The following is a 22,999-nucleotide window of genomic DNA, read 5'->3' as shown; positions in this document are numbered from 1 at the left end:
AACAGAGTTGGCTAATGAGCCAAGTTTGTATACGAGCCACAGTGAGAGGGTTACATACACAATCACCTCCTCTAGTCTTCCAGCTTTCAAAAAAAAATTCTCCCAGTAATTAACATGTATCAGGCCAGCAGTTAATGAGAAGTTAAAACTATACTTCTATGTCTGTGTAATGTGTTGCTAATCCCAAGGCTGTGGGAGCTGCCTTGCAGGTCAAAAAAAAGAGAAGAAAACCTTGGCCAAGAAGATGATGGCTGGTGGAAATGGTGCTTTTAAAACAAAAGTGTGAGTTAATTAAAGTTGGAGAATTCAATACAGTGTCATGCAGGCCTCATAGTAACAATATGGGAGACCAGAAAAAAAATGTTAGAATAGGACTCTAATTTTGAGTTAAAGTAGCCTAATCTGACTTTAACTGAATTTAGCTACCAGAATCAGAATATTTATTATCATCAGCATATGTCGTGAAATTTGTCACACTACAATCTTGTCCTATCAGTGACACTCCTGCTATTCCTCCCATCCCTCTCCCTCAATGTCCTTGCTACCACAAAAACAAGGCTTTTACTCTCTTTCCCAGTCTGTTAAAGTGTCTGAAATCTGAAATATTAATAGTTCCTCTTTCTACAGGTGCGGGTTGACCCGGTGAATATTTCAAGTGTTTTCCATTTCATTTCAGTTTTCCAGCATCTGCTGCTTTTAGGTTTCAAAATTTTCTATTGGACTTGTTAGAAGTACCTTAGCAGAGTTCAGTTGCAACTTTGGGTCAAACAAGTGAGGTTTAGAAACAAAACAATCATCTGAGCCTTGGAGGGATAATGGAGCCTTTCCATGTGTCCTAATGGGATTGCAGTTTGTCTTAGAGCAGGACCCAGGAAAATGGCAACCTGAATATTAAAAACTAATTCCTAAAACAGTTGCAACCTTTTGAGTGATGTCATATTAAATATGATCACTGATCTATGATGTAAGTATTCAATAATAAATAAGCATTATGCAACTGATTTGATATTCATTAAATCATTCAAAGTTTATTTTGTCTGTCTGGTGCACAGGCTATAAATGAGGCAACAATCTGCTTTATATTAAGCTGAAATTGTAAATGTAATTACTTTGACTTAAATATATGGTGCTGGAGCAAAATTATACAAACTGTCTGCACTGCCATTCCATCATGGCTGATTTATTATCCCTCTCAATCTCATTCTCCTGCCTTCTTTCTGTAACCTTTGATGCCCTGACTATTCAAGAACCTATCAACCTCTGTTTTAAATACACTCAATGATTTGGCCTCCACAGTTGTACATGGCAATAAAGTCTACAAGTTCACCGCCACTAGCTAAAGAAATCTCTCCTCATCTCTGTTCCAAAATGGACAGCCCATTCTGAGGTTGTGCCCTCTTGTCATTAACTCACTCATTATTGGAAGCATCCTCTGTAATTGAATTCTATCTAGGCCTTTCAATATTCAGTCGGTGTCAATGAGATCTATCCCCTCCCTCTCATTCTGCTAAACTCCAGCAAATACAAGCCCAGAGCCATCAAACACACCTTGCATGTGAACTCCTCCATTCCTGGAATCATTCTCATGAACCTCCTTCAATACCAGCACATCGTTCCTTAGCTAAGAAGACCAAAACTGCTCAAAGCTCCAAGTGCAGTCTGACCAACGCCTTATAAAGCCTTACTGTTACATCCTTGCTCTTTTATTATAGCCCTCTTGAAATGAATGCTAACATTGCATTTGCCTTCCTTACCACTTACTCAATCTGCAAGTTAATCCTTAGGGAATCCTGCACAAGGACTCACAAGTCCATTTGCACCGAGGAGTTTTGAATTTTCTCCCCACTTAGAAAGTAGTCTATGCTTTTATTTCTTCTACCAAGTCCATGACCATATACTTCCCTACACTAAATTCTATTTGCCACTTCTTTGCCCAATCTCCCAATCTGTGTAGGTCCTTCTGCAGAGATCAGTACCTGGCCTTCCACCGGTCTTTATATTGTCCACAAACTTGCCCACAAAGCCATCAATTTCATCATCTAAATCATTGACATATAATGTGAAAAGAAGTGTTCCCATTACCAACCCTCCGGAACACCACGTTACCAACAGCCAAACAGAAAAGGTCTTTTTATTCCCACTCTTTGCCACCCGCTAGTCAGCTAATCTTCTATCCATTCTAGGATTTTTCCTGTAACACATGGGCTCTTATCCTGTTAAGCAGCCTCATGTGTGGCACCTTGTCAAAGGCCTTCTTAAAATCCAAGTGAAAAGCAAAACAAGTAAAGAATTCCAGCAGATTTGTCAAACAAGATTTTCCCTTAAGGAAACAATGCTGCCATTTTTCTATTTTATCCAAGTTCCTTTATTCCACTGTAATACTAATACATCAAACTTTAGCTTCTCCTTCTCAAACAGCAGGGTGAATTGTACCATATTATGATCACTGTCTCTTAAGGGTTCCTTTACCTTAAGCTCCCTAATCCAATCTGGTTCATTATACAACCCCCAATCCAGATTTGCCTGTTCCATAGTAGGCTCAACCACAAGCAACTCTAAAATTCCCTCTCTTGGGATCTTGGGATCCAGTAGATTGATTTTCCCAATCTACCTTCACATTGAAATCCCCCATCACTATTGTAACATTACCCCTTTTACATGCCTCTTCTATTTCTCTATGTATTTCACTGGACGTTTTGATGTTTCAATGTATCTGTGACAAATAAAGCTAAGGCTATTGCCTTTGCAGTCTGTTTTGTAGAAAGCTAGGCAACGAGTTAAACAACTTCTCAAAATTCCTCCAGCATTTAGTGTGTTGCAATGTTACGCTGCCTGTTTGCATTCAGCCTTGCCTGAGAAAGTGGGGTGTTGAGTCGAATGATGCTGAAGACTAGCAGTATTCATTTTATATTTAGATATTCCTTTCTGCTGCAGAGCTGGCATCTAGTTTTCTGTTTGAGAGTTTTAGTTAATGATTTTGTTTGGCCTAGCAATTATTGTTTTCCTTTCCCTTAAAACCCTGTTCACATTAAATTCTGCAAACCTGGTTCAGTGTCTCATTCTCCACACTTGGGCCATATCCAAATATACTAAGAGCAAGTCTCAACCTCACAAAAAATGGACCCGTCAGAGTGAGAGCAGCTGATCTTGGCTTTGTGATTCTTTGGTCACGTAGGGGACAAGCTACAGGTAATTGAATTACTTCTAAGTAAAGTTACTGAAGCAGTGAGGCAGAAAACCTCGTGCCGACAAGCCCAGTCCCATCTGGAGGAACAGGCGTTATCTCTCGCCGCAACTGTTCAACAGCTCACCACAGACACTCAGAATCAGGTGCCTACGATTTCTGCTCTCACAGCCATCTTCCATGAACTCACCGTGTACAGCCAGCATCAGCTGATGGCCATTAGCGTTCTCGCCAACGCAGTTCAGCAGCTTCTGGCGCATCAGTCTCGTTCCCAACATTTTGTAGGTCCTCCTAAGGCTGTCTTCGGCTACTCCTATAACCTTCTTTTATACAGATACTACTTTCACAGAGTCTGAAATAACTTTAGCATCTTTTCTTCAGGGCATTAGCCTTAAATGCATTTTTGCAGTTGCCTGAGGAGCACCATAGAAGCAGACTTGCCCACAATGACCGAATCCAGGTCCAGTCATTTGGCATAAGGTACATCACTGTGCTGTTCATTTACCTTATGTGCACAGATGGTGTCTGCCAAGCAACAGGAGAACCTCAGCAGGACAGTCACGTGGGGGGGATCTTGTCGGCTATGTTTATAAGATGTGAGTGACTGTGTGCCGTTTCAGGAGTTGGGATTTCATCCCGTTTGTTGACAGTATGGTTGCAGTCAATAAGAATTGGCAGGGATTAAGCAGATCCATGCCAAATTCACCGGCCGTGCTTCTGGTAACTTCTGATGTTCCACTGTTACTTGTTACATACACCTGTTACGGTGCATTCTCCAGTTACCTTATAAGGTAACCGTAGCCTTCAGCCAGGAGCAGATGTCATCAGGTGGTTCCCAACCTTCACCGAGTGTTTCGACCCTTAATCACAACACTCTCCAGTTGGTGGGCTGAGAGTGGTGGCCAAATCACTGCCCATCTGTTCCTGGGTTCCAGCTCCCCTCCTCTCACCTACTCCAAATCCAGCAAAAAGCTCGTTCTGCCTTTTCCCCCATCCTACGAGCTGCTTGTTTTTTGCTCCTTTCGTCCAGGCCCAGATCTGACAACGACCATGCTGATTTGGCTGGGAAACCACTGCAGCCGATCTCCACAGGGAACAACCATGCCTGCCATCCCTTGTCTTTACACTCCCGCACTGAGGGCTGGTACTTCAAGGCCTTTCTCTCATGGGCCTCCCACGGCACAGTCAGCTCAACCAGAATTATCTTCTTGCCTTCGGTTGACCACAGTACAATGTCCGGGTGTAGGGTTGTGTGCACCACATCCGGGAACTGCAACCTCCTTCCCACATCGATCCTCATCTCCCAGGACCTGGCTGTTAGCAACAGATTAGGCTTTGGTTGTTTGGTTATGAAAGGCCTACCTCCCTCATTGATGATGTCTTTAGAGTGACCAGGGAAGCAACTACATCTGATGGATGCTCAGCTGGTTCCCCGCTGTGCTCTGCTACAAGTGTGCTGGAACCAATAGCTCAAGGTACTAACCCTGAATTTGCAGCTGTGTCTGGGTCTAATTATTCTGAAGTGTCAATAGGTTCTTGACTCAGTTTCCTGGCAACCACTGGTGCTTGTTACACTGTGTGCTCATCTGTGTTCTGCAATATATTGTTACTTCTTCTCTGGTCCTCTTTACTACCCTCCCCCAATTCTCCACCACTCTCTGGAAGACTGTCTTGTCCACATTCAGACTGACTCTGCCCCAGGGCTTCTCTGGCCAGTCTCAGCATCTCACTCGAACTATTGTCCAGTGGTGATTTATCACCACAGCCTGTTGCAGCGAGTGAGGGCTGTGCAGCTGGTTCTGTGGCAGCTTCTGTTGAAAGGTGAGCCACTGAAGTACTTACTTGTACTTCCGGTCAAGAAGGTGTCAGCGTACGATGCTTGCTCGGTCGACATCTTTGAAAAAGTCAGGTTCTGTATGTCTTTATCCTCAGTTAATGACCACTTATCTACTTGTTCCAGTTCCTGGGTAAAGTATATATGTAATAACATTCATAGTTTAGCAATGGAATATTTAGTTATTAAAACAAATATGTAAATAAAACAATGAATGAAGATCCCAGATTTCTGCCATATGCTCAGTAAATACAACAAAGAGCATCTAGAGTAGACAAAAATAAATAGACTACACAGGGAAGAGAAAAATATAAAAAGTCAAATTGCAGTTTTAATAAGAGCATTAATCTGCATGCTGTTGATGAAAAATCTGATCACAATGAGAGTGACACAGGACTGCATAGCCTTGAGATTTACACAATGTGAAAACTAACAGGAGATGAGCAATATAGCTTACACCAGAATACTAAACTGAAACCTGCAGATATCCAGCTAAGAAATTATACTAGACAAGAGCTAACTCTTGTGGGAATGACATTTGTAACAGTAAATTACAATAACCAACAACCACATTGGGCTTGTATGTGGTTTAAAAAAAAAACCAGGAGGGCCAGCATTGTGGGGCCATGGTTGGCTGAGATAACTACAATCTGATTGGAGATCCAGCCACCATTTGAATGCCACATTCCCTGCAATAGAGTCAACTGAAATGAATTAAGAAAGATACTGATTGATGCCACAGCAGTGTTCAAGATTGACATTGGTAAGTTCAAAGTTATTTAGGGTAAAATAAAAGGCCACGCCCAAGTTTACAAAGCCTGTCCAATTCCTTATACCATCCATGATAAAGTAACCAGTGATCTACATTGCATGGCGGCTGAATGGATGCTTTCCAATTTTGAGTGGAGCCCAAGGATAATAGCAGTGGTCCTTGTAGTCAAGAAGGATGGGTCTGTCAGGAACCAACATCACCATCAATCCAGTCCAGATAGTAGTTCAACACCCTCTGCCCAGGATAGAGAATATCTTTGCAAACTTCTCTGGAGTGAAACACTTCGGCAAAGTGGATTAGTAAATGAGGCCTACCTGCAGATAGAGATGGAAGAAAAGTCCAAAGTGTTTCTCACCATAAACACTCACAAACGGCTTTTTCGCCATATTAGACTTATTTTTGGAGTAGCTTCTGCACCTGCTCTCTGGCAGAAAGCTATGGACCAGGAGCTGCAAGGCTACCCAGGCACTCAGTGATACCTGGGTGGCATCATTGTTACTCGTGAAGATGACGAGGAACATCTCCAAAATCTCGACATGGTGTTAAAAAGATTAGAAGATTATGGGCTCAGAGCATGACACAACAAGTGTGAATTCTTTAAACTAAGCATCACTTACTGCAGTCTCACCATTGATGTACAAGACTTACACAAGTGTGCTGAGAAAGTTCAAGTAGAATTTCAAAATTCAAAATTCAGAATTCAAGGGCAAAGGACGTGTCACAGTTGTGGTCCTTTTTAGGATTTGTCAATTACTATAACAAGTTCCAGCCAAACCTGATTGTGAAGAAATAGCAATGGACAAAGCAGTTTGAGGTAACTTTCCAAAAGGCAAAAGAAATGGTGATGTCAGACACTGTACTTGCATATTATGAACTTGCCTGAATATTACTGAATGACAATTCTAACAGAGCATGTTTGCAATTTCTTGATGCAAGCTTGTGAGGACTGATGTTCCATACAAGATTACAGAGCATTTTGGAAGATCCCTAATGTACTTAGTCGAGCAGCTACAGCACCACAGAACGTGAAATCTCAAATGATGATGAGGAGACATACAGGAGTGAGATATATTGGTGGGTTGAGTAGAATTGCAAAAGCAACCTTGCACTTTGTCAGTAAGACCATGGAGTTGATTGTGGATTTCAAGAAGGGGTAATTGGGAGAACACACTACAATTTTCATTGAGAGGTCAGCAGTGGAAAGGGTGAGCAGTTTCAAATTCCTGGGTATCAGCATCACAGAAGGTTTATTCTGGACCTAACATTTTGATACAATTACAAAGAAGGCATGCCAGCAGCTTTATTTCATCAGTAGTTGATAGATCACCAAAGACCTGCAGAGGGATAAACACAGCTAGCTTTATTATGAGCACTCAACCTATCCAGCATTGAGGACATCTTCAATAGGCGATACTTCAGGAAGGTTGCATCCATCCTGAAGGACCCTTATCTTCCAGGTCGTGCCCTCTTCTCATTCCTACTAATAGTAAGAAGATACAAGAGCCCGAAGATACACAATCCCCTTTATCGGATTTTTGAATGGTCCATGGACACTAACTCATACTTTTCTTTTTTCTGCACTATTTGTTAATTATTTTATGATCTTACTGTAATTTATAGTATTTTTTATGTATTGCATTGTACTGCTGCCACAAAAACAAATTTCATTCCATATATCGATGATAGTAAACTTGTTTCTGATTCTGGGAACACAAAACAGCACAACAAATTCTCTTCAGTAACTCATTCCAGGTACTGATCCCTCTCTGCGTGTTTTTTAAAAAAAGATAAACACTTCCATAAATCTGCTGATAACAGATGCTTGTGAAAATTTCAGTAACTTTTAGATTTCAGCTAGCACTTACCTGATCTTGATCTAACCAAGAAACTGATAACTAAATAAATATCTTTTGGCATCCTTGCTAATTAATTTCCTCAGGAAATTGGGCAAGAAGAGCTTGTGTGGTACTGGAGAAGGCCTCTTGTATCAAGATAGCATTGAAGTGAAAGATAAAACTCTCAAGAGGTGATACTCTGTGAATGGTTAGATGAGAATAAATAATGCATGCAAAATTAATGCTATATATCAAGTCAAATTTATTGCCATTTAACTATATACATGTATCTCATGTATACAGAAACAAGACAACGTTTCTCCAAGCCTGGGTGTAAAGCAGAGTAATACACATAACACACGATAATTTATGAAGGTAAGACACACATAACGCATGATAACTAATATATTCTGTATATTGATGATCTGTTTTCAATTTTGCATTGGATACTGATTCAAAGCATTCACTAATTTATTAATGCAGAGATTTCTACAGTAAAGTATAATAATCAATTGGGCACATTGGATTTGTTTAGCGATGTTGTTGAGAGAATTCCAGATGCAAAAGCATATGATATCCTAGTTGGTGAATGAAACAATTTACATTTGTATCTACACATCGTAGACAGCGTAGTGAAGAATTGGGGAAATTTTACAGTTTGATTGCAGAAGTAGTCCACTCCAATAATATAGTTTATTTATGCATCATTTTCCATCTTCTACACCTTGGTGATTAATCAAGGCAAATTTTCAACTATGAGCTCAAAACCATAAGGAGTTTAAGCTTTTGGATGAATTGTCTATATGTTTTATTCATTCACTGGCTTTTTATCGTCAGAACATTGGAACAGTGGCTTAAATAACATTTTCTGAGCATAAGCCATTATGAAACAAGATTATTTTTGATGTAAAATGCTCCTAAAATCATGTTCAAAAATGATGGGCTCCTTGCAGATTAAATATTGTTGAATGAATGAATATCATTGCTGCCTGCAAAGTTTACTAATGGTGTTCTGCAGCGACCTGATCTGTGACCCTGCTCAATGTGATTTTCATAAATGACTTCGATGAGGAAGTGGAAGATGAGTCGGTAAGTTTACGAAGGTTGCTTTTCTATGGCATTGAAAGTTGTCATAGGCTGCAACAAGACTAGGATAGAATGCAGAGATGGGCTGAGAAGTGACAGATTTACAGTTCAATATAGAAAAAGTTGATCTGATACATTTGGAAGATCACATTTGAAAGCAGAATACAAGGTTAATGGTATATGTAGTTCTTAGCAGTGTGGAGGAACAAAGGGATCTTGGGGTCCGGTTCCCTAGATCCCTCATAAATGCTATGTAGATTGATGGTATGATTAAGTAGGCATATGGTATGTTGGCTTTCATTAGTTGGGCATTGAGTTCAAGAGCTGCAAGAAAATGTTGCAGCTCCGTAAAACTGGTTAGACCTTACTTGGGAGTATTATCCTTCATTATAGGAAGGATATGGAAGCTTTAGAGAGGATGTAGAGGAGATTTATTAGGATGCTTCTTGGACTAGAGAGCATATCTTATGAGGAAAGGCTGAGTAAACTATAGCTTTTATCTTTGGAGTGAAAGAGGATGAGAGGTGATTTGTTAGAAGTTATGGGAGGCATAGATGGAGTAGATGGCTAGCTTTTTTTCCCCACGGTGGCAGTGGTGAAGCAGAGGACGTCCCTTTAAGGTGACTGAAAGAAAGTTTAGGGAAGATATCAGGATTATGTTTTTACACAGAGAGTGGTGGGTGCCTGGAATGTACTGCCAGGGTGGTGTTAGAGGCTGGGATATTCAGGACATTTAAGAGACTTTGATGGGCATATGGATGCAAAACAAACGAGACTTGTATGTTAGTAGGAGGAAAGGTTTATATTGATTTATTGTGGAATGAGTTAAAAGTTTGCTACATCATGAGCTGAAGGGCTTAAACTGCACTGTACTGCTCTGTTTTATTAAATTTAAAAGTAGAATAGGAAGTAAATGAGACCAGATCAGGCATTGGTGGTATTGAAATCAGTTCCAAAACCATGGACAGAGGAACTAAAACTGTTTGCAAGCTTATTGACTTGCTTTCTCTTTGAGTATCTGAATATAGACTTTGAGGCAGTGTCAAAGAGAAAATGCAGTACTCTGACAAAGTTGGTGACTTTCTCTTTCTGATATTGAATATAAACCTTTAATTTTATAGGTAAATATTTCTCTATTTATGTAAAGAATTTTTGATCTGTCCTAATATGTTGTATTATTTTTTAAATTTTTAAAATTTCTCTCTGATGGCCTACTCGTAGATGGCTTGGTTTCAGTTGTCAACTATCATAGATAACGGCCTCGGTACTCTGGCCCGCCCATGTTTTATTGTCCTTTGGTTAAAAGGCCTAGAATACAACACTAAACTAATCAGACACCCAATCATAAAACTGGCATTACTTTGTTCTTTTTCATTTTACTGAATTTAGAAAGTCAAGAGGCAAGGTATCCAGAGAAACTTCCTTGTGAGCTTTCAGAATTGGCTTGCCTATTGAAGTTGGTAGCAGGTGGAGTATGTTATGCCAGGAGGTTAGTAACCAATGACGTTCTGTAGAAATCTGTTCTGTGACCCCTGCTCTTTGTGACTTTTATAAATGACTTGTATGAGGAAGTGGAAGAGTGAGTTAGTAAGTCTGCAGGTAACACAAATTTTGATGGTGCTGTGGATAGTGTAGAAGGTTGTCGGAGGTTACAACAGTATGCTAACAGGATGCAGAGCTGGGCAGAGAAGAAGCACATGGAGTTCAATCCAGCAGAAGTGTGAAATGATACCCTCTGGAAGGTCAAACTTGAAGGCTGGATTCAGGGTTAATGACAGGATTCTTTCCATGTACCCACTTTGATCATCTCTGTGATCCGCAAAGTTCATTTCAGCTAGTTTGGTTGAAATAGTAAAACTTCTAAGCAAACTGTGTGCTTTTCCATCAAAACTGGCACTCCTTTCCTATTGATGATTCGATTTGCTTTAAAACTTTGCTTAATTCGGTCAGTATACATCAGACAGTTATCTTTTGTGCAATTAAACACGTCTATCTTTCCGATATAGCCAGCCATTTCTGCTTTCTATTGATTTATTTATTAATTATTATCATCCAGTACTCCCTGTTTAGGAACTCACGAATTTCATCTGTTTTCTAAAGTCTCTCATTCCTCTTCTGAAGAAAAAAATGTGCTGCACTTCAACAGTTAGGTAGTTGTGTCTGGTTTGGTTTAAAACTTGTTGCCTTTGTAATGTTTTGTGTCTCCAAAAACTGATTGAAAGAGAATTGCAGGAGCCTGGGAAAATGTGTTAACTCCATTTTAATTGAGTGAGGCGTTCACTTATAACATGGTGACCTAATGATGTATGCCATTTACATTCTTTTCTTTACTTAAATATTACTGAAATATTAAATACACTAACCATGAACCTTGGCATCAAATGTATTATTCTCTGCAACTTCCACCAACTACTACTGGATCCTACTACCAAATACATCTTTACCTCTGCCACACTCTCTACTTTCCACTGGGATTGCTCCCTCCGTGAATCCCTTCACCATTTGTCCATCCTAGCACATTTCCCTGCAAGTGGCAGAAATGCAACACATGCCCACTCACTCCCTTCTTCACCTCCATTCAGGGCCCAAAACAGTCCTCCTGGGTGAGCACTTGCAAGTCTGTTGGGGTCATCTATTGCTCCTGATGCAGCCTCCTCTACCTTGGTGAGATCTGACGTAAATAGGGGGACCGTTTTATCAAGCACCTCCATTCCATCCACTAAAAGTGCCCCCATTCCCGTTCTGACATGTCGATCTATGGCTTCCTTTTGTGTGGACACTCTCAGGGTGGAGGAGCAATACATCATAGTCCATCTAGGTAGCCACCAACCTGATGGCATGTTCACTGATTTCTCCATCTGGTAATTATTTTCTTTACCTTTTTTTCTTTTCCCCGCCCCTTCCCTCTTCTTTTATTTTCCACTCTGGCCTCCTCACATTCTCCTGACTTGCCTATCACGTCCTCCTGGTACCCCCACTTCTATTTCTCCCATGGTCTACTCTCCTCACCCAGAAGATTCCTTCTTCTCCAGCCTTTACCTTTCCCACCCACCTACCTTCTACTGTCATTTTCAAGCTTGTCTTCCTTTACCTTACCCCGCCCCCACCTATTTATTCTAGCATCCTCCCCCTTTATTCTCGGTCCTGGTGAAGCATCTCACTCCGTCTGGCATGAACAATCATTGCATGGTCAAAGTCACTTAGATCATATTTTTTCCTTATTCTGATGTTTGGTCTGAACAACAAATGAACCTCGTGACCATATCTGTATGCTTTAATGCATTGAGTTGCTGCCACATGATTGTCTGATTAGACATTTTATTAATGAGTAGGTGTATATGTGTACTTAATAAAATGGCTATTGAATGTATTTTTCAATCTTGCTCCAGTGTTGGATCTGGTGCTCTCCCAGCATATACTGTCTGATAAATAAACTCTACTCGGGCTTCCATCGGGTACAGGTATCAATTATAACTGATGTTTCGGTGACAAACATCTTTATTAGGGATGATGCTGGGGCATGTAACTCCGATGATATTTATATCCCGGTAGACTGTCCCTCCTGATTGGCTAGTCTGCATCCAATTAGGTTTTGCTCTCCTACCTTGTTTACAAATGAATTCCATGTTTGGGTTAGCCGGAGTAATCGGCAGTAGCAGAACATTGTACTTGCTAAGTCCACAGGATAGATTTTGACGGCACAAAATTACTGTGCCGTGCCACGGGCTTTTGGGACTGGCTGGTAAAGGAAGCCATTGAAATAAAACTAAAGGAAAAGAATTTTAGCAAAGACGAAGATCTCACTCTAAGTAAGAACCTGGAATTTGATTGTAAACAAGGTGGGGGAGGGGAAACCTGATTGGATGAGGACTAACTAATCAGAAGGGATGGACTACAGGGGTGTAAATACTACTGGATTAGATTTACCCAGGCATCATCCCTGATGAAGATGGCAAAGTTTGTCATTGAAATGTCTGTTATAATTGATATCTGTACCTAGCTGGAAGACCAAGAAGAGTTTAGTGCTCTAGTATTGTTACCTTTATATTGTTTATGTTGCACACAAAAGTTATTAACTATGTTAATTTAAGTTTAAGTTTAACTTGCGTTTTTCTTCTTTTGGTCGTGTACTATGCTGCAATTGGAGAAAACTAATTTTCATGGCAGTTATACCCTATGTATGTATGCCGATGACAACAATAATCTTGATCTTGAAGTTGAGAGTGACCATAAGATAGTAGAATTTTAAGTTGAGTTTAAGGTGATGTAGTTCGATGTAAATAAGAATCTTAGATCTAAACAAAAGAAACTATGTAAGTATGAGAGGAGAATTAGCTGTGATTGATTGGGGGCATACAATGAAAGACATGATAGTGGACAGGGATTGGTTAACATTGAAAGAAAAAAATGAACACATGGCGAAACGATAGATTTTTGGGGAACAAAAAATTAAAAGGTAAAATGATTAATTTGTGGCTGAAAAGAGAAAGTAAAGCCAAAGTCAAGTTTACAGTCTTATGCCCAAGTACATTTATGCACAGGTGCAATGAAAGAAATACTTGTAGCAGCATCACAGGCACATAGCAACAAACAAGCAACATTCACAAGAAAAACATAAATTACACAAATTATACACAATTTTTGCAGCAAACACAAATTGAACAAATATCATCAGAGTGGCCATAGTGTTACTAAAGTGACACTAAGCTGCAGTGGGGATTAGGAATTTTCTAGTTGGTTTTATAACTGAATGGCTGATAAAGGTAGGTATTCTTGAATCTAGTGGTATAGGCCTTCAGGCCGGGATGGTGAAGATCTTTGATTGTCTGTTGCCTTCTTGAGGCGCCTTCTATAGATACTAGTAGTGAGGAGGGATGTGCCTGTGATGTACAGGGCTAAGTGCACTATCTCTGTAGTTTCTTACATTCCTGCACCTTTGAATTGCTGTGTAAGGGGGTTTCGTCTTTTATGTTACTGCGTAGGCTAATTAAAATGGCTTCTTCGTTATGTTATACTTGGGGATGCTTCTTTGTTATGTTAAACGCTGAGAAAGTTCTTGTGCTAGCAGATTGTTTTGGGTTAGACTGTGATAAGAAGATGTTACAAACCAATTGGGATAGTTGATATGTTTTTGGTGTATCTGAAGATATTGTATGCGCGGGGTTTTGGGGCAGAAGGTGGGAGACAGAGACAGAGGATGGTCCAGGAGCTGTGAGTCCACTAACGGGGTCGGACCCCGAGTGGGGCGTTCGGCGAGGAAAGGAGACAGAGGCGGACTCGTGTGGAGTGTCTGGTCGACCACCGTTGTTGGTCCCAGGTAGCCGGTCGAGGTGGTCCGAGGGGTCGCAGGGTGAAGAAGAAGGGTCCTGAGCTCCAACTGTTTGTGCACGAAGAGATTGAACTTTGATAAGTGTGGCGCCTTCTATTTTCCTTTTATATTTTATTATCTATTAATTATATAGTTCCAGTAATATCCATAAACTGTAAATCATTTAATCGTATCTGGTGTATTGTCTGTTATTTGGGCGGGGTGGGGTACCTCACACAGCATCCACACAAACTGATTACCCAGTTTGGCGGGGCTGAGGGTTATTTCCCTAGATGACAGCAAGCCGAACGACCCTGAGGCTGGCCAGCGGTGCTACAGCTGTACCAGACCATGATACAACCAGACAGGAGACTTTCAACAGTACATCTGTAGAAATTTGTTAGTGTTCAGAAACATACTTAACTGCTTTAATCTCCTAAGAAAATAAGGATGCTGGCATGCTTTCTCTATGATTGCACCTATGTGCAGAGGCTGGGAAAATTTATCTGATGTGTTTGTCCAGGAATTTAAAGCTGCTACTCACTCCACAGCCAATTGCCCAATATAGACGAGCACATGTTCATCCTCCTTCCCCTTCCTGAAGTCAACAATCAGCTCGTTATTTTTTGTGATGTTGAGCGAGAGTTTAGTTTCTGTGGCTCCGCTCAACCAAGTATCATATTTCACTCCGGTAAACTGACTCAATACCACATGTGACTTGACCAATGATAGAAATATCATCTATGAGTTTGAAGATGGCATTGGATCTGTGCTTAGCCATACACAGAGGAGCACCTGTGTTGATGATCAGCAATGATTAGCTTAGATTATGAGGACACTCAGTCCTCATTTATTGTCATTTAGTAATGCATGCATTAAGAAATGATACAATATTCCTCCAGTATGATATCACAGAAACACAAGACAGACCAAGACTAAAACTGACAAAAAGCACACAATTATAACATATAGTTACAACAGTGCAAAGCAATACCGTAATTTGATAAGAGCAGGACCATGGGCCTGGTTAAAAAAAGTCTCAAAGTCCCAATAGCCCCATCATCTCACGCAGACGGTAGAAGGGAGAAACTCTCCCTGCCATGAACCTCCAGTGCCGCAAACTTGCCGATGCAGCACCCTGGTAGCACCCGACCACAGCCGACTCTGAGTCCGTCCGAAAACTTCAAGCCTCCGACCAGCCCTCCGACACCAAGCACCGAGCACCATCTCTGTCGAGCGCTTCAACCTCGCCCCGGCCACCAAGCAACAAGCAAAGCTGAGGTCTCAGGGCCTTCTCCTCCAGAGATTCTGGATCGTACAGTAGCAGCGACAGCGAAACAGGCATTTCAGAAGTTTCACCAGATGTTCCTCCGTGCTTCTCACATCTGCCTCCATCAAATCAGGATTGTGCACGGCACCCTACTTGACAGATAACAGATATTCATCACTGGAGTGGCTGCTGCATGCTGCGTCACACCGCCATCTTCTCCTATTCAATGAGGAGATGTTGTTACCAATTCTCCCTGATTGAAGTCTGCCAATGAGTAAGTCAAGTATCCAGTTGCAGAGGGAAATACAGAGGCCCAGGTCTTGAAGCTTAATAATGAGATTAGATTGAAGGATTGTATCGTTGTCAATCAACAGCATCCTGACATGTGAGTTCCTGATGTCCAGATGATCCAGAACAGAGAAGAGCTAGAGAAATTGCAACTGCAGTTGACTTCTTGGGATGAGAGGCAAATTAAGTGGATCTGGGTTGTCTCTGAGGCAGGAGTTGACTTGTGCCGTAACCAACTTCTCAAAGTGGTCGATATACAGTAAGCACAGCCAGATGGTATTGTTAATGTAAGATAACATTAAATTAAAAAGGGTTTATAATATTGCCAAAACAAAAGTAGGACAGATGATTGAGAGTATTTTAGAACTCAGCAAAAAAGGATCAAAAATTGACTTTAAAAATGGAAAGATAGAATATGATAGTTGGCTGAAACATAAACACAAAAAAATCCTTCTAGTTTAGGTAAAAATAAATAAACTAGTGAGGCCAAATGTAGATCCCTTGCAGATAGAGATAGGAGAATGTATAAAGAAGAATGAATAAGAATCCAAATTGGGTTTAATATCACTGGCATATATTGTGAAATTTGTTAACCTTGAGGCAGCAGTACAATGCATGACAACATAGCAGAAAAGAAACAATGAATTACAGTAAGTATATACACTCAGACCCTGCTTAATGCTGAAGATGCATTCCTTGGAGTTGGAGCACTATGTAGATCAGCACTATGTAGGGTCATTATAACATCATGTAAATGGGCATGTGGGCCTGATTTAAAATCAAACCTGAGCTATATAATATATTATGTTATGTGTACACAGTAATTCGTGGGGTAACAAACATGCAAATAGGCCTAACCTGTACGTTAGTGGAGCAGCAACTCATTGCAGCAGCAGAGGAAGGAAGCAGGTGGTGGTAACATCTCAGAGAAGGGACCACGTGGGGAAGGCAGAGTGTGAACTAATACATGATTGGCCATGAGTGACTCAGATCGAATGTAAAGTGCTCCTGTTGGCTGATTGAATGTTTACTATAATGGAGGCTGCTCTTGAGAAATTTTAATTGTTCTTTAGAATTAATTTTTGTCGTTAAAAATTTTTCAATATAGAATTGAATAACTACGTTGTACCGAATCAGTGCTATGTGGGTCTGAGCGTATATGTATATCAAATTGTTGTTATACAAGTAGTGCAAAAACATAAATAAAAAAATAATGAGGTAGTGTTTATGGTTTCAATGTCTATTCATAAATGGCAGATGAAGAACATAACTACACGTTGGTTGTCAAAAAAAGTCTTGCCAGAAATATTAGAAAACCAATGATCTATTGAGAATGAGCTGATGGAAATAGCTATTAGTCAAAAATTAATGCTATTGAAATTGGCAAGTTTGCCTGCTGATTAATCCCAATGAACTACATCTGGAGTTTAGAGCGATACAGTGGATGCTCTGATTTTTATCTTCCAAATTACTATATATTCTGGATTTGTTGCTAAGGATTAGAGGATGGCAAATGAAAGTTCGCTATTTAAGAAAGGAGATGGAGAGAAAACAGAAGATAACAACCTGTTAACCTAAAGATAAAAATAGATAAATGTTGAAAATTAAACTGTCCACTTTGGTAATAGAATTGAGCTGAGACAGAATGGATCTACGAAACAAACTCTTATTTAAACCATGATTAAATAACCTGCCGTATTTCTTTAAGGTTGTGACTGGTGATATTGACAATGGGGATTCTGTGAATATGGTGAATTTGTATTTTTGTTTTTATTTCTTATGTTGTAATCTTATGCTAAGAACTCCTTATTTATGTTTGTGCACCTTTTTAAAAAAATCACTTATATTTGTTATTTCAATTCATATTTCAAGTCAATTAAAATGTTGCCCACAATATAAGCTGAAAAGTTTTCTTGTCCAGGTATATCTGGGCATGTTTAGGCAGGGTGGATCCTGCATGGCAGGACAGGTTTTAGAAGGACTATAAATTTCTATGAAGGATTTTTGAGACAGATGTTTCCCCGAATATCTGATGCCAAGTTTAAGGAAGGCATTTTGTTGGTCCACAAATCGAACAGGTAATCAATGACAGGTAAGTCGAAGAACTTCTAGTGGGGCTGGAGAAAATCACATGGAAGGCATTGAGGGATGTTGTCGAAAATTTTCTTGGCACCTACCGAGCACTAAACTATGTGCAGCTGGTTGACAACATACTTCACGCACACAAAACCACAAAGTATATGTCATTAAAGATTCATTTTCTGCATTCCTATTTAGTCTTCTTCCCTCCAAATCTTGGTGCTTTTAGTGATGAGCATGGTGAAGGATTTCACCAGGACATTGTGGTCACGGAGAAATGGTATCAGGGCAACTGGAATCCATCAATGCTGGCTGATTATTGTTTGACACTTAAGTGAGAAGCCTCAGACACTGACTACAACTAAAAATCATCAACAAAACATTTTCAATTTGGCTGAACTTTTGAAAAGCATCAGTGCTGCTATGCAATGAAATGCATTATATTTATTAAAAGTTAATTTTGAGAAGGCAACAATTTTGGAAAAGTTTGTTGTCCAATGTTATCTTTAATTTGTCCATTAACTCCCTCAAAATTCACCTGCCTAATTTACTGGACAATCTACAGTAAGTGCTTAGTCTAGCAACCAACACATCTTTAGGATAAGGAAGCAAACTAGAAGACCCAGAGGAAACCCATCCATTCACAAGAACATACAAATTCAAAGTTCAAAGTACATTTATTATCAAAGAATGTATAAATTTTGCAGCTTTGTGATTTGCTTGTCTACAGGCAGCCAGAAGGCAAGAAATCCAAAAGAAAGCGGAGGTGGGGGGGGGACACAAATCATGCAAACAATATAAGCAAGCAACAACATTCTGAACCAATATGAATCCTTCGATCCAAACCCCAGAGTAGGCCCAAAGCTTCGGTATCAGTCCATCATATTTGTGGCATGGAGTACAGCAGTCTTCATAGCCTTGCCACCATGGAAAGAGGGGTGAACAGCGTGGCAGAGCAAGCAAAATCAGCTTTTGCCTCTGATCCTGACGCCCTGTCTTTCTGGTATATTGTTTAAATTTCCAAACTAGGTTCCGGCAACTACTACAGTGAAAGGGTCCGGGCCTGGAAAGTGGCACCCAGCGATTCGCTCTGGGCCCAGATTTCATCACCTAGCCCAAAGCCACTCTTGATTTCTCCAAATCGGCTTGGCACCCAGAGCCAATCCAACCTTGTATGCCAGTTGTATGGGCATTGGAACTCCTCTGCCTTGAACGGCTCAAATTCCACACAAGCAGCAATTTAGATTGGTATGCAACTCTAGGATTTAAATTCTTGCAAAACTTTTGATGCAATCGTAGAAAGGGAGACAAATACTGAAATCAATAAATATCTTTCAACACCCTTTGAGCAACCTTAGTCAAATCATTATCATTATCAAAAGCTTTCCTGTTTTTTCCTTCAGAAATAATGCAAATCCCCACAAGTATTACCAACCTGAAGCAAAATCTCTGTCTCCGTCCACAGGCGTTGCCTGATTTGCTGAGTATTTTCAGTATTTTTTGTTTTTATTTCAGTTTTCCAGCATCTCCAGTGTTTTGTTTTATAAACACCCTGGTACAGATGACCCACCCCAATGTTATGCAGAGGTTGTGTTCCAAGAAAGCGCAATCTTGCACAACATGAAGCTATGTCGTCTGCAAGTGTATCAAGAAACACTATTTGGGGAAAATGTGTTTAGTTCTTTACTTTTTCACATAAACTCTATAAGAGTGAATTTGATGCTGCATTTCAAATTTTTGGGGAGTGATTTGTGAATTCTGTATGGGTGAATTTTCATTACCCATATGGCTATATCATGGGGGTCACCTGTGTAACTAATTTACAAATGAGCTTGTCAGTTATAATGAACAGAAGACTCATCAATTGTAAAGTAACAAACATTCATCAAGTAGGAGCTATGCAAATACTCTTTGTATTTCTTCTATAGAAACATTGAAGGGATGAGAAAATGGATCCAAAGTTTGTAGATTTGGGGTTTCTCAGAACAAAGTAGTGGACAGAGGCAGGAGTAGACCATCTGATCCTGCTTGCCTGCCCCATTGTTCAATAAAATCATGACTGGCATTTGCAGTATATCAGCTCTACCTGTTTGTACCAGCCTTGTATCGCTCAATTCCCATAATATATAAAAATCTGTCAATCATTCTTGAATATATTGAGCCACTGTTCTACAGTACATTAAGGAAGTGACCAGCAAAGACCACCGCTGGATGACGAAGTCTATTCCTATTGTTTCTGACTGGCCTTATTTGGAGATTGAGATCCTCATTTGTAGATGCTTCAACTAGTAGAAATGTCTACTCTGAGCATTTTAATCAGACTGTCTTCCATTCTTCTAAATTTAAGACACTATAGGCCTAATGTGCTGCATTGTTCATCATATGATGAAACCCACCATCCCAGGAACCAATCTGATGAGCCTGTGATACACTTCCTCCCTTTCAAGCATTTTGTTTCTTGGGTAGAGAGACCATATACACAATCTTCCAGTCTCTTTATAAGTGGAGCAAGATGTCTTGTCTCTGAACTGCAAATCCCCTCATAAAAACAAAAATAATTACAGCATTTTTATCAGACATGATTCTCCTTTCATTAACCCATGCTGATTCCATCCACTCCTTTTCTGTACCCTGCTGCCGCTTGTTGGAGGATAGTGCCGGAGTCCCAGGTCTTGGGCAACGCTTAATCAATGTGGTTTGTGGATTTGATTCATAGTTCACGTTATGATGTGTTTCTGGTCACTCCTTTTTTTTGTTGCTACTTTGTGTAATTTTGGTCGGGCTGGATTGACTCTGTGGCCTGAAGTTAATGAACGACACAGAGCGAGATTGAACTGAACTGAGTTGAACTGAATATGCCTGGTCTGGTTTGATGATTTATGGTTTGGAGTTTTATATTCTTTGTTTTTGCTCGTTTTTTTGCTGTTTGCATGATTTGTTCTTTTTCTCACATTGGGGGTTTGATGTTTTGCTTTTAACCGGTTCCATAGCCTGCTTTCTTTGTTTTGTGGCTGTCTGTGGGAAGGCAAATCTCAGGGTTGTATATTGCAGACATACTTTGATAATAAATGTTCTTTCAATCTGAATAATTGATTGCAGCGTTTTCTCTACTCACAATATCAGACTGGTGCACTCATTCATTCTAGTGCTCTAAGACCCCCAGTCTGAATACTCATCAAAATGTTTGCCCCTCTAATTTTAAAAAAATGCTGGCAACCTAGCATGAGCAGCTGTACAACCTAAAGCTCTGTGCTGCTTGGCCTGGAATTTGGGTGTGGGTTGAAGCTGGCTGCTGATCTTGTTATAGAGAAATTAGCAAGACTGTGAAGACAGGTGCCAAATGCATAGAGCAGAGTTAAATGAGAAAAAGTATTCACTTTTCCAGACCTATTGGATTATAATGGACATGGTGGTGAGTCAGTGGAATTCATTGCCACAGATGACTGTGGAGGCCAAGTCTTGGATATATTTGAAGCAGAAGTTGATTACTAAGAGCGTCAGAGGTTGCGGAGAAAAGGCGGGGAATGGTGTTGAGGGGGGACAATAAATCAGCCATGATAGAATGGCAGAGCAGACTCGATGGGCTGAATGGTTTAATTCTGCTCCCATGTCTTATTGCCTCATGGTTTTATCTGAGTCCTGGAAACAAAACTCTTTGCTATCTCCAAACTATGGCTTTGTTGGTGTGAGCACAGATTTATTTCATTTGCTGTCTTTCTCAGACATGTCGCACGTATTCCTGACTACATGAGGTATTGAATCTTTGTCCTTTATATATTATCCACGCCTTCTGAACACATCTAGCTTCAACTGAATATTTTGTTCCGCATATTACATTATGCCTACTGCATCCAAATCCCTGAAGTCATATTACATTAATGCTGGCGTTTAAATTTGCAGATTCTGACCTATTTGGTTGGCTTCCAAATTTCACACACACAATCCTACAACCACACAACCATCCCAATACCAGTGGCCAAATGGACTTGTTATAGAGACCAATGGGATTGTATAGGCTTTGTCTGAATCTGTAATCACATAATCTTGCTGTCAAGGTATTGTGATTAAAACAATACTTCTCTGTAATGACAAATTTAAAAAACAAAACCAGGATACTGTGGTAGGCGAGAATGTTGAAACGTGCTTTTTCTGCTCTTCCTTGCGGATGAAAACGTGCTTGATGTGCACGTACTGTTATTAGATTCATTGCCTGATGAAAACATGCTTGATGTGCATGCACTGTTATCCCCATTTTGGGACAATGCATATCCTGAATTTAGATTCATTTTCTGATGAAAACACTTAAAATATCCATACTATATTTTACAATGCTTATTTAAATTTAGTTGGTTCCATTGACTCTTCTTGAAGGGAAAGCAAGACATACAAACTGCTGGAGGAACTCAGCAGGTCAGGCAGCATTTATGGAAAAGAGTAAACAGTCGACATTTCAGTCAGAGACCCTTCCATGGGACTGAGAAAGAAGGAGGAATATACCAGAATAACAAGGTGGGGGGAAGGGAAAGAGGCTAGCTGGAAGGTGATGGGTGAAACCAGGTGGGTGGGAAGGACTCTGATAGGAGAGGAGTGTGGACAATAGGAGAAAAGGAGGAACACAGCCAAGGGGAAGCAATAGGCAGTTGAGAAGAAGTGAAAGGCCAGATAGGGAATAGAGGAAGGGGGGAGGGGGTAGTTGGAATTGTTCATGGGAAGGAGAAATCAATATTCATGTCATCAGGTTGTAGCGTACCCAGAAAGAATATAAGTTGTTGCTCCTCCACCCTGAGGGTGTTCTCATCTTGGCACAAGAGGAGGCCATGACTGACATGTCACAATGGGAATGGGAATTAGAATTAAACAGTTTGGCCACTAGTGATTCCCGCTTGTGGCAGATGATGCCGAGATGCTTGACAAAGAAGGTTATGCATTGGTACTAGAGGACAAGAATCTTAGATATCAGGTAACCAAGCGAAGACATACATGAACCACCAGTCCCCTGTGTTGGTGAGAGGTGGTCAGGTTAAATTAAATTATTTGTATTGAGTTATAACTATCAATCAGCATCCCAATATGTTTCACCGGCCATGGACTAAACAATTATCAGCCAGTCAGGAAAGAATACCGGCCTGAAAAGGGCCCATTTGTAGGATGGTTACAATTACAGAGGAGGAAATCTCTGGGATGACAACACCTCTGCTTGTACTGGCCTGCATTCTGATGGAGGGTTATCTTCCATTATTCCATTAGGTTTTATTGAGCAGAACCAGCCATTGTTCACACTCCAGGAGGTATTTAATTTGCCACCAGAGTTGCATAGATTAACGTTTCATCTTAAATCAAGCC

At 40.3% G+C, this 22,999-nt stretch overlaps 1 long non-coding RNA gene across 4 annotated transcripts in view; it reads right to left on the bottom strand.

Annotated features, from left to right (window-relative positions):
• The window catches only part of LOC134353071 (uncharacterized), an 86,926-nt gene that overhangs the window by 15,008 nt on the left and 48,919 nt on the right, over positions 1-22,999 (bottom strand). For all 4 annotated transcript variants that reach the window (XR_010019535.1, XR_010019536.1, XR_010019537.1 and 1 more), the window contains exon 3: positions 5,027-5,147. This is a non-coding gene — a long non-coding RNA (uncharacterized LOC134353071). The remainder of the gene's footprint in view (positions 1-5,026; positions 5,148-22,999) is intronic.

Source organism: Mobula hypostoma, chromosome 10 (assembly GCF_963921235.1).
Source record: "Mobula hypostoma chromosome 10, sMobHyp1.1, whole genome shotgun sequence".
NCBI classification, from domain to species: domain Eukaryota; kingdom Metazoa; phylum Chordata; class Chondrichthyes; order Myliobatiformes; family Myliobatidae; genus Mobula; species Mobula hypostoma.
This window is presented reverse-complemented; position numbering and strand designations above follow the sequence as displayed.